General features: G+C 52.9%; 1 long non-coding RNA gene across 1 annotated transcript; it reads left to right on the forward strand.

The window, feature by feature from the left end:
- Nucleotides 1–214: 214 nt before the first annotated feature.
- Nucleotides 215–8,504, forward strand: LOC135973951 (uncharacterized). Its single transcript, XR_010591068.1, has 3 exons — nucleotides 215–1,452; nucleotides 5,878–6,526; nucleotides 6,893–8,504. It is a non-coding gene; the product is annotated as an uncharacterized LOC135973951 (long non-coding RNA).
- The last annotated feature ends 3,417 nt before the right edge of the window (nucleotides 8,505–11,921 follow it).

Raw genomic sequence — 11,921 nt, forward strand, 5'->3', positions numbered from 1 at the left:
CAGCCAGCTCCTGATCAATGGCACACGGGTGCTAATGCAGGCTCCTGACCCCTGGTCTCCCTCCGCTGGCAGGCTCTGAGCAAGGCCTGCGCCGAGAACATGGATGACGAGCTCTCGATCCTGCTGACAGCACCCCCCAGCACAGACAAACTCCAGCACATCTTGGAGGGGAGCAGAATGGGGAGGGGCAGCAGGGGTTTTACCTTAGCCCTGGGGACTCCTAGAAAGAAGAGACTGGAAAATCCATGTTTCTATTGGATCCTTCCGAGTATGCATTCGTGATATAAACTCACTGGGTGACCTTGGGGTAACTCACTTCCCCCTTACGGCATCAGTCTTCTCCACTATCAAATCTACACTGGGGAAGAAGGACAGAAGCCCCGACAATCACCTTCACCTCTGGGTGTCTGGTCCTGGGAGCCGAAACCAACTGGACTATCTGCCCCATCTCCTAAACTGCCCTGTCTTTCCCTCCTAGGGCCTGGTCCTTAGTGCTCAACCTGGCCCCTTCCCAGCTTGTCCCTGACCTTTAAAGGACTCTCCAAGCCCCTCCCATGCCTGCTTCCCTTGGGGTCTCTCTCCTGGCTGAGCACAGGCTGCCCTTCTATCTCTCAGCAGGCCTGGGTCCTAATCACAGGCTGCGTCTTGTCACGTGACCCCCACACTTATTCCCTTCACCCTAGGGAGCTGCATCACCTGGGCCAGGTGCAGTTGAGCTCCAACCCCTTTCCTGGCCATCTCACCCTGGGACAGGTTGAAACTGGAAACCTGTGGGTAACAGTAACTGGTTGCTCGCAAAGGTGCTGAAGACACAATGGAAGAGGAAATCCTTTGGCCTGGATTGAAATTATTCCGACTGAAAGTGAATGAGAGAAAATAGGTCCAGAGTTCTCTTCCTAGCAGCAGAAAATGTAGCGATTGATAGAGGTTCAGGTCAGAAAGGACCATTATGTGCATCTAGTCGCCCCTCCTGTATAACTCAGGGCCTAGAATGTGACCAAGTGGTTCCTTCAGCCAACCATAGCATGGGACTGAGCCAGAGCATGTCTTTTGGAACGACATCCACATGCAGGAGAGCCAGCTGGCTACCAGAAAATCTCTCTTCTGCAGTGACGTGGGGTTAAGGGACACGGGGGAAAAGACATGGAGGCTGTGACTAAACTTAGAGCAGCAAGGCCAGGAAAACCAGGGTTAGGTCCCAGGCCTGGCTATCAGATCTACTGTTTTCTATTCCTGGCTTTGGGACCATGAGCGAGTCTCTGCACCGCTGGGTGCCTCGGTTTCCCCAGCTATCAAATGGAGCTAATCAAGGTTTTGTTTGTTCTCCCCATTTTACAGGGTGGGAAACCGAGACACAGTTGGGACCTGTCTACACTACAGGTCTGTCGTGCGTTTGTAATCTGCTGACCCCCACATGTTGTTCAGAGCCTATGGACAACACAGCTCCTAAAGGTACGTTTGTTCTGTGCTTATCCCCTATGTACCAGCAGGGCTGGACAGCATTTCTCACTGTGATGTGGGGAGCAGGTCCTGGGTACTAAGGGTCTGAAGAAGCTCTCAAGGACTAATTTTTTAAAATAATTGTTATCAATGAATTGGGAGAAACATACAATCACTGCGGATAAGATTGGGGGGTGACAAAATACAGGCAGAGTGGTAATTCCTGATGGGGAGAGGGCAGTGATACAGAGCGATCTGGCTCATTCGGCCAGCTGGACCCATTCAAAGAAAACAAGTTTGAGCAGAGCCCAATGCAAGGTCCTATGCGTGGCAACAAGGCACGCCGGCCACACCTCCAGAATGGGGACATGTATCCAGGAAAGCAGTGACTCTGAAAAGGATTTAGGGGCCAGAGTGGAGAAGCCACTCAACATGAGCTCCCAGTGTGATGCTGTGGTGAACAGGGCTAAAGCCATCATTAGACGAAGGAGCAGAGCCGTGAGTAGGATAGGGAGGTGACACAGCAGCAGTGAGACTGCTATTGGAATACTGCCTCCAGTGTTGGTGTCCTCCTTTGAAAAAGATGGTCCTAGAAATTGGAGCTGGGGCAGCAAAGAGCCACCAAATGTTCTGAGGGCTGGAGAAAAATGCCTTCTAGTGAGCTATTGAAAGAGCTCAACCTGTTTAGCTTATCAAAAGAAGATTGAAGGGGACTTCATTGAAGTGTTGATGTGCCTTAATGGAGAGAAAATACTGGGGATTAAAGGGCTCTCTAGTCTAGCAGAGAAAGGCAGAACAAGACCCAATGGCTGGAAGGTGAAAAGAGACAAATTCCTATGACAAATAAGGCACAAATATTCAACAGCGAGGATGATTGAACACAGGAAGAAGCTACCAAGGAAAGTGGTGGATTCTCCATCTCTTGATGTCATTAATAAAGACTAGATGCCTTTCCGGAATGTGTTTGCCCCAAAAGTAGCTATTGTGATAGACAGGAGGCCTGTGATATGCAGGGGGTCAGATTAGATGCTCTAACTGTCTCTTCTGGCCATAAAGTCTACTCATTTCTGAGAAACCGAGTGTAGCATTGGGAGCAGCTTGTGATGTTTTACTGTCTAGCCGGCTTGCTTCCTAGAATGAACACTCATTGAGCGGGGTGATCCCCAGAGAGTAGCTCAAACCTCCAAAGTGTCTGCCCTGTGGCAGGACATTAACACTGCAGGGGAGGGGTGGGTGTGGCAGTGACATCACAAAGGCCTTTTGCAGGACCTCGGCCTATTGGCCAAAGGTGCAGGGGAGGTGGTGACCTCACAGAGGGATGCTGACATCAGCCAGGCAGGACAGGGGCGCAGGGCCAAGGAAACCTCAGAGACCCCTGTGGCTTTGCTTCAGCAAGTCTCCTCTCGAGATCTCTCTTTGAGGTCTGAGAGAGTATTTGGGTTCGTGTATGTGAGCACCAGGAGGAACCTCTTTTGAGTTTTCTCCTTTCTTTTTCCTGATTTCATTAGAAATCTGACGTCCCTGTTTAGAAGGTAAGAGCCTCCGAGAGGTTTGGAACCTGTTCAGTCTGCTGCATCTGGCTCCAGCTGAATTTTAGGCAGGGAAAACACTAGCTTAAGGTGGCCAAATTTTATTCCCCACCTGGGATTTTGTCCCTTAGAATCTCTGGGGACATTAAGGTTTGTCCTTTTTCTTTTACCTTTTCCTCTATCCCTCCCTCCTTTCTTTTCATCTCTTACTTCTTTTGTCCTTTCCCTGTTCCCCTCCCACCACCAGGAGGGGTGTGTGTGTGTCATGGGGGTTGCTCTACAACTCCCATTGTGGGAGGTCCACCGAAAAATGTGGGGCTGAAATAGTGCTCAGACAGTGATCCCCAGCGGTGACCTGGGCCATCCTTTGGGCTCTCTGGTGAGAACCCTCATCCTCCCGCCCCTCGGTCTCTACCCTGATTGGCTGAGCAGGGGGTTATTGACAGGGAGGAGACTCAGGTCCCTGTTGTTTTCTTTTAAGACCAAGTAAATAGTCATAACCAGTCATATGTTCGACAAATTTTGCTGCGTCTCTGCAGTTCATTATTTTCTCTAACATTCCAGTTCTCCTAAAATACTTGCTGAATAATTACTATGAACTCTTGCTGGTCTGGAACTCACTTGAGAGCACTTTATTCAGGTCATTCAATGTCTGAAATTCAAGATCCGATGGTTAGTTTGAAAATCAGGGCTCTTGGGTCCTATTCCCAACTCTGCCACGGACTGGCTGTGTGACCTAAGACAAGTCAATTCTCCTTTCTCAGCCTCAGCTTCTCCCTCTTTCAAGTAGGGATAACAATCCGCCCTATTTACCTCCCGGCAGGTGGAGAATGGGGATCTATTGGAGAGTGTCACTAGGAGCAGTGCATAAGATGAGGTGTCCTATCCTGTTTACTCAGATCAGATTAGGACATAATAGAATGGCTGAAATAGTCTATTTTATTTGTATTTTATTATGTTGCAATTGTTAAAAGCAGCACCTACTTAGCTCAGACTGAAACATCTTATCTAATTTTTGAGATCTAAGTATCTCCTCTTTGTGTAGCTCAAACCTCCAAAGTGTCTGCCCTGTGGCAGGACATTAACACTGCAGGGGAGGAGTGGGTGTGGCAGTGACATCACAAAGGCCTTTTGCAGGACCTCAGCCTATTGGTCAAAGGTGCTGGGGAGGTGGTGATCTCACAGAGAGATGCTGACATCAGCCAGGCAGGACAGGGGCGCAGGGCCAGGGAAACCTCAGAGTCCCCTGTAGCTTTGCTTCAGCAAGTCTCCTTCTCGAGGTCTCTCTTTGAGGACTGAGAGAGTATTTAGGTTCATGTACATGAGCGCCAGGAGGAACCTCTTTTGAGTTTTCTCTTTTCTTTTTCCTGATTTTACTAGAAAACAGACGTCCCTGTTTAGAAGGTAAGAGCCTCCGAGAGGTTTGGAACCTGTTCAGTCTGATGCATCTGGCGCCAGCTGAATTCTAGGCATGGAAAACACTAGCTTAAGGTGGTCAAATTTTATTCCTTACCTGGGATTTTGTCCCTTAGAATCACTGGGGACATTAGGGTTTGTTCTTTTTGTTTTACCTTTTCCTCCATCCCTTCCTCCTTTCTCTTCATCTCTTAAGTCTTCTGTCCTTTCCTCTGTTCCCCTCCCACCACCAGGAGGACTCTGTGTGTGTGTCGTGGGGGGTGCTCTGCAGTGGGAACAGGGACAATTCTCCAACTTTGGGCAGTCGAGAGCCTGGGTGAGATAAGGGGCGTTAAAGCCCTTTGTGAAGGAGAAAGGGGAGTTTCACGGTGTTGAGCACCAAGGAATTCTAAACTTTGCTAAAACATCTAGTCTGCAGAAACCAGAAATGGTTGGGGCCACATTGTAACCATTGTCTTTTTTAAGCCCATTGAGGGATGTGAGTCCCACCCTTTTAGGTATCTGGGGTGCTGGGAGAAGAGAAGAGGTGCCTGTCTCCATTTTATGGCCTCAACAAACTAAGTGCTGTGCCCCAGTTCTCGTCAGAGATCCCTGAAAAAGAACGTCTTCCCATCCATTAACATACCTGGAAAGATACTGGAACCCCTTATTAAACAATCAGTTTGTCAGCACCTACAGGACAATTTGGTTCTTAGGACTAGTGAGCATGGACTTGTCAAGAACAAATCATTCCAAACCAATCCTAGCTCCTTCTTTGGCAGGGTTACGGGCCTAGTGAAGTAAACAGTAGATGTGATCCATCTTGGTGTTAATAAGGACATTCTCACAAACAAACTAGGGAGATGTGGTCTAGATGCAATTAGTATAATATGTGTGCACAGATGGTTGCAAGCCCGTACTCCAACAGCCCAGAACCAAACACTCCTTCTCCTGGGCAGTGCGCTCCGACCTCTAATGGTCAGATGCTGCTTAGCACTGTCAGAGCAGCTTTTGCTGGGGGATTCTCCCAGCACTTTCCAATAGTGGGAAAGTATGAAATCCCCATTTGACTGCTGGGGACAGAGCCTAGAGCGGGGAGCAACTTACCCAAAGTCCCACAGGTCAATAGGAAACTCAGGCGCAGGGCTGGGAGTCACTGCCCCTTCCACTCCCAGGTCACCGCCCAAGGGTGGCTCCTCTGGCAGAGGTGCGGGGAAGGGTCACTCTCTCCTGGCTGGGCTGTTCTTTTCACTCCAGTAACATTGCAACGGCTTTGGGGAGAGGCTCACTCCCAGGATCAGATACAGGAGGGGCAGCAGGGTCCAGGGAACAGGGGCTATTCCTGCCCTGCCACTGTCTGTCTGAGAAACCTTGGCCTTGTCATTCCCTGGCTCGGTGCCTCAGTTTCCATTCTCGCCAGCCTGTGCCTATTTCCCTGCAGTTTCACCTGCGTGTTGGTGCCAGTCCCATCCCCGCACTGCACAGTCTAATACCGGCTCCTCTCTCTTGCCAGCACTATGACACCTGCCGTGGAGCCAGAGCTGGAGACCCACCTCCTCCGAGCTGCCCTGCACGCCGTCTTCACCCTGGGCATGGAGAAGGACACCACCCAAGTGCAGGTAGATCATGCTAAAGTCATGGATTGAAGAGCCAGCTGTCATCCTGCCATGAGTCCTTGCTAATTGCCTGCAGTGGGATGTGAATGAGAGAGGCCAGGATATGTGTTTGGGGGTCTCACCAGTGTTTCCCAGAGACCCCACTTCCCATCCTGTGGCAGGTGTAGCCCCACTTTCCCTAACTCTGACCCATGGCTCTCCCTTGCTTTCAGGATCTGCCTAGGGTCTTGCCAGACCTCCTGGATGCCATGCTGGGGAACCTGCTGGCAGAGTCCCCAGACACCGACAGGCTCCAGTACATCTTGGAGGTGAGCCCGATGAGAGAGGTGGGGACAATTTTACCTTCACTCTTAGATCCATTTTCCAGTCTGTCCTCCTAGCCGGGCCCCAAGTGGGCATCCTTGGTCAGGGCAGTCAGTGCAATGCCTCCTTTCCCCACAGCACATTAACTACTAGATCGTGTCCACGGTGCCGCGAGAGAGAGCCAGGGCCGTTAAGAGCAGCACTGCCCTGCTCAGATTCACCATCACCCTCCCTGAGTTTGACGTAAGTGACCTCTGACCCCAGCTTCCTGACTCCAGGCGTAGGTGATCTGGCTCCGACGGGCTGTAGGATCTGCTGCTGCAGGGGCTGTGGGTTAGGAGTGTTCCTCTTGGGGAGGCAGAGTCAGAGCAGAGAGTGAGCCTGGCTTGAGTCAAGTTCTTCTTGTCCTAGTTAAGTGGTGACTCTGGGCTTTTAAGGGGACTGTGCTCCAGGTTCATGCCTCCCTGTCATCCTGGAGCAGCTGGGAAAGCAAGTCCTCATGGAGGGCCCTGCAGAGGGGCTGAGGGGAAGGAGAGTCCTGGCCCGGGGGGGACTGGGAGCTGACAGGAAAATGCTGATGGAGTCCCCTCTCCCTCTCCCGTCCATTAGAACTCAGCGGAATTCCCCAGGATGGGTCACCACATGGCACAGCTAGCTCTGTCCGTCAGTGACCCAGCCAAGGACATCAGCCGGCAGGCCAGGGAGGGGGTTTACCGGCTCTACCAGCTGCTGCTGCACCAGAGGAGTAAGGAACCCAGCTGGGAAATGGCACCCGCTAGAAGAGTGAGACTGGGACCCCAGCCAATTTCTCTCAGATTGACCCCGGCTGGAGGATGAGTCTCTCTATCTCTTTCTGTGTTCCACACCACGCCCTGCAATTCTGTTGGGCCGGGCACGCAGCGAGGACTCTGCCCACTGTGCAGCCACCAATGGGATTGGAAGGACACAAGCCCTGCAATCAGAAGGACAAATGTGTGTGTGTGTGTCTCTCTCCCTGTCACCTACTCCCTCCTGGGGGAAACCCAGCAGCTGATGGGGGACAAGGTGAGCAGCTGCATTAGACTCAGGAGATTGGGGCGCGGCCCAGGCCTCATTCCCATCCTGTGGCCATTCGCTGGCCTGGCACAAGAAGCCTGGTGGGGAATGAAAGGGAGAGCAGGTGCTCCTGGGAAGGGAGATGAATTCACCTCCATGAGCAGGAGCGAGCCAGCTTGTCCCCGGAGCAGCTCCAGCCAGCTCTTTAGCCAGGCTAATTAATGACAAGCTTTGCCTCATCCCAGACTTATGTTCTTAGGACAGGGTGCTATCGCTCTTGGGAAGGGCAGGAGAGTCCCCCAAGTGCCCTCTGCGAGACTCTCCTGTCCCACAGGGCCGCACCCAATTCCTAGTGGTCTGGTGTCTGTGTCACCCGAGCCACCACCCAGAGTTGCTCCCATCACTGGCAGCCTGGGAGGCCAAGGACTGACGGGTGATGGCGTCTGACCAGGCAGGGCTGAGGCACATGGGCAGGGGACGCTTGCCCTGCTGCTGGCAAGGCTGGACCCGTTCTGGAGAGAACAGGAGGATTCAGTCAGCAGTAGGGTTACCATGTCTAATAAATAAAAAAGGAGGACCCTCCACGGGCCCTGGCCCCGCCCATTTTCCCACCCCTAGCCCCGCCCCAACTCCGCTCCTTCCCCGCCCTAACTCCGCCCCCTCCTCCCTCCCACTCCCAGCCATGGGGAGAGGGCTGCCACAGCGCTACCGGCTTCACGGTTTGCCGTGCAGCCCCCAGACCCTGCGCCCCCGGCCGGCACTTCCCCAGCGCAGCTGGAGCACGGGAGGGGAAGCGCCCACCCGGTAGCGCTGGCTCGTGCAGCTCGGCTCTTAAAGTCTGAGAGGGGAGGAGCGGAGCAGCTCAGCTGGAGCCCGGGAAGGGAAGTGCCTGGCCGGCGGCTCGGGTTCTGGAGGAAGGGGGGGTGCTGCCCGAAGCAAGTAGCGCTGGCTCGGGCAGCTCGGCTCTTAAAGTCTGAGAGGGGAGGAGCGGAGCAGAGCAGCCGCGGGAGAAGAAGTACCCGGCCAGCATTTTCCCGGACATGTTTGGCTTTTCGGCAATTCCCCCCGGACGGGGGTTTGATTGCCGAAAAGCAGGACATGTCCGGGAAAAAACGGACGTATGGTAACCCTAGTCAGCAGGGGCTGCCGATCCGTCCCATTCACCAGGGCTGCCATCCTGCGGCTTCAGCATTACTGGCTGGGGTGACTTGGGGAAAGGTCTCAACCTCCCCACATCCCACTTCACTGCTGCCAGAATCCCTCCTGCCCCCCCCCCCCCGCTACAGTCCCCTCCCTACCCAACCTGCATGGGGCTGGAGGAGAGGGGTCTGAGAACTTGAGCTGTGGATTGGAGGTGGAACAGCTGTCAGGGGCACTGAGGGGGAAGTGGCAGGAGCTCCCCGTACAAGGAAGGGGGTTGCCACTGGAGGTCACTAGGAAGGACAACAAGACTCCATCCTGGGGGTCAGGAGGGGAAATCCATCCCTCAGAGGTGGGCAGAGGCTGGGTGGAAATGCTGCTGGTTCCAGGGGCCGTTAATCCCCCCTGATTCCTCGGAGGCGTCTGAGTCTCAGACAGGTTCTCATTCCCTTGCAGCAGGAGGACGTCACGGCCAATGTGATGCGCCAGCTCCGTATCATGCGGCACTTGCGCCAGGTGCCCGAGGAGCTGCAGGGCCTGTGCCTCCCAGGACACCAGCAACTCCCGCTCTCTGCTGCAGGTACTGCTCTGGCTCTCTGTAAATGGGGAGCTAGTGGAAGGGGAAATGGAGCCCCCTGGCACTCACAGAAACTCTCTCCCCTCTCTGTGGAGCAGGGTCCTTTCCTCTGCCCCCAAATTCCTTCATCTGGGACAGGAGCTCTTTCCCTCACACCCATTCCCCTCCCCTCTTTCCTTGATCTACCCCCATCCCATTCCCCCTGCGCCCAGGCAGAGCTCTGCCTGCCCCATATGGTGCAGAAAGGCCTGTGATATGTAGGGGATCAGATTAGGTGCTCTAACTGTCTCTTCTGCCCATAAATTCTACTCATTTCTGAGAAACCGAGTGTAGCATTGGGAGCAGCCTCTGCTGTTTTACTGTCTAGCCGGCTTGCTTCCTAGAATGAACACTCATTGAGTGGGGTGATCCACAGAGAGTAGCTCAAACCTCCAAAGGGTCTGGCCTGTGGCAGGACATTAGCACTGCAGGGGATGGGTGGGTGTGACAGTGACATCACAAAGGCCTTTTGCAGGACCTCCGCCTATTGGTCAAAGGTGGTGACCTCACAGAGAGATGCTGACATCAGCCAGGCAGGACAGGGGCTCAGGACCAGGGAAACCTCTGAGTCCCCTGTAGCTTTCCTTCAGCAAGTCTCCTTCTCGAGGTCTCTCTTTGAGGACTGAGAGAGTATTAGGGGTCACGTACGTGAGCGCCAGGAGGAACCTCTTTTGAGTTTTCTCCTTTCTTTTTCCTGATTTTACTAGAAAACTGACGTCCCTGTTTAGAAGGTAAGAGCCTCCGAGAGGTTTGGAACTTGTTCAGTCTGATCCATCTGTTCCACAAGTCCTTCAGTCCAATCCACTTCCCTAACTAATTTCCTTAATTTTTTAAAGTTAGCCCTTTTGAAAAAAAAAACCCTAGTCACAGATCTATTTTTGTTTACCCTTCCATTTAGTTTAAACTGAATTAGCTCACGATCGCTCAAATGAAGGCTGTCCCCTACAACCATTTCTTCTAAGAGATCCTCACTACTCACCAAAACCAAATCTAAAATGGCATCCCCTCTTGTTGGTTCAGCAACTACTTGGTGAAGGAATCCATCAGCTATCACATCTAGGAAAATCTGAGCCCTATTATATTACTAGCACTTGTCCTCCAGTCTATATCTGGGAAGTTAAAATCTCCCATGATCACACAATTCCCATTAGTATTTACTTCATTAAAAACATTGAAGAGGTCTCGATCCCTATCCAAATCAGACTCCAGTTCTAACAGACAGCACCCCCCCCCCCCCAAAAGGCAGAGATAGAGCCCAGGAATCGAGATGGTGGGGAAATTTCATTGAAACCGTTTCTGACCGAAAATCCTATTCAAACTAAACCAGTTTGTTTCTTGAAATCATAACAAGTGGCAATGAAAATTCTTTGTCACAATGTGTTAAATTGTCTCGTCGCACTCAAAGAGGAGACACTTAGATCTCAAAAATTAGATAAGATGCTTCAGTCTGAGCTAAGTAGATGCTGATCTTAACAATTGCAAAATAATACAATACAAATAAAATAAACTATTTCAGCCATTCTATTATGTCCTAATCTGATCTGAGTAAACATGATAGGACACCTCATCTTATGCACTGCTCCTAGTGACACTCTCCAATAGACCCAGCAGTCCTTATTTCCAGGCCCCTTAACTAACCACTGCTGCACACTCCCTCCCACAGCTGGCAATTACAACCAATCATGTCCGGTCCCCCTGCTTTGAGAGGGAGTGTGCTCCGCTGGAGAGACTTCCCTCACGGATCACAGGGGGAACTCAATCCTGCCAACGATGCCAATCATAAATGAATCTACTCATCGTTAGGTGCCCCCCGGCAGCCAGGCATGGCATCACAGCCCTCTCGCTGGGCTAGCGTCCCCCATCCATGGTCGCTCCAGCACCACGGCAGTTTCTCTGCCTGGTAACTCCGGCCAGGTCACCACCTTTAGTCCACCCTTCTGGAGCCCAGCTTGCCTCACACTAAAAGTCCAAAGAGGTCTTTCCACAGACAGAAGTCCTTCTGCCATCGCTGGGGCATTTGCTCTGCCTGTAGCCCCCTTGCTGGGCTTGGGAACCCTCTCCAGGTGCGTGTACGCCGCCTCCTCTGGGGCCGGTAGGGGAACCCAGTCCCACCCTGACATTGATAGCAGCTCAGGGCCCTGGACCCAACAGCTAGGTCTGCACCTTTCTCTTTGCTGCACTTTTCCAACCTCTCTTCTCAAGTTCCCCTCCAGGCTTTCCTTGCTGCTCTGAACTTCCTACCTCGTTCTTAATCCTGTTGCTACCCCAGCTGGGCTGTATCACCACTGAAGTCTGGCTCTTTACGGGGGCGGATATGGTGCCTCTCAGTTCGGGCTCATTCTATAATCAGCTTTCTGTGAGTGCCGGGGGAGCTCCATTTCCCCTTCCACTAGCTCCCCATTTACAGAGAGCCAGAGCAGTACCTGCAGCAGGGAGCGGGAGTTGCTGGTGGCCGCAGAGGCACAGGCCCTGCAGTGCCTCGGGCACCTGGCACAAGTGCCGCATGATACGGAGCTGGCGCATCACATTGGCCGTGACGTCCTCCTGCTGCAAGGGAACGAGAACCTGTCTGAGACTCAGACGCCTCGGAGGAATCAGGGGGGATTAACGGCCCCTGGAACCAGCAGCATTTCCACCCAGCCCCTGCCCACCTCTGAGGGATGGATTCCCCCTCCTGATCCCCAGGATGGAGTCTTGTCCTTCCTAGTGACCTCCACTGGCAACCCCCCTCCTTGTACGGGGAGCTCCTGCCACCTCCCCCTCAGTGCCCCTGACAGCTGTTCCACCTCCAATCCACAGCTCAAGTTCTCAGACCCCTCTTCTCCAGCCCCACCCAGGTTGGGTAGG

Source organism: Chrysemys picta, chromosome 10 (genome assembly GCF_011386835.1).
Source record: "Chrysemys picta bellii isolate R12L10 chromosome 10, ASM1138683v2, whole genome shotgun sequence".
In the NCBI taxonomy this organism is placed as follows: domain Eukaryota; kingdom Metazoa; phylum Chordata; order Testudines; family Emydidae; genus Chrysemys; species Chrysemys picta.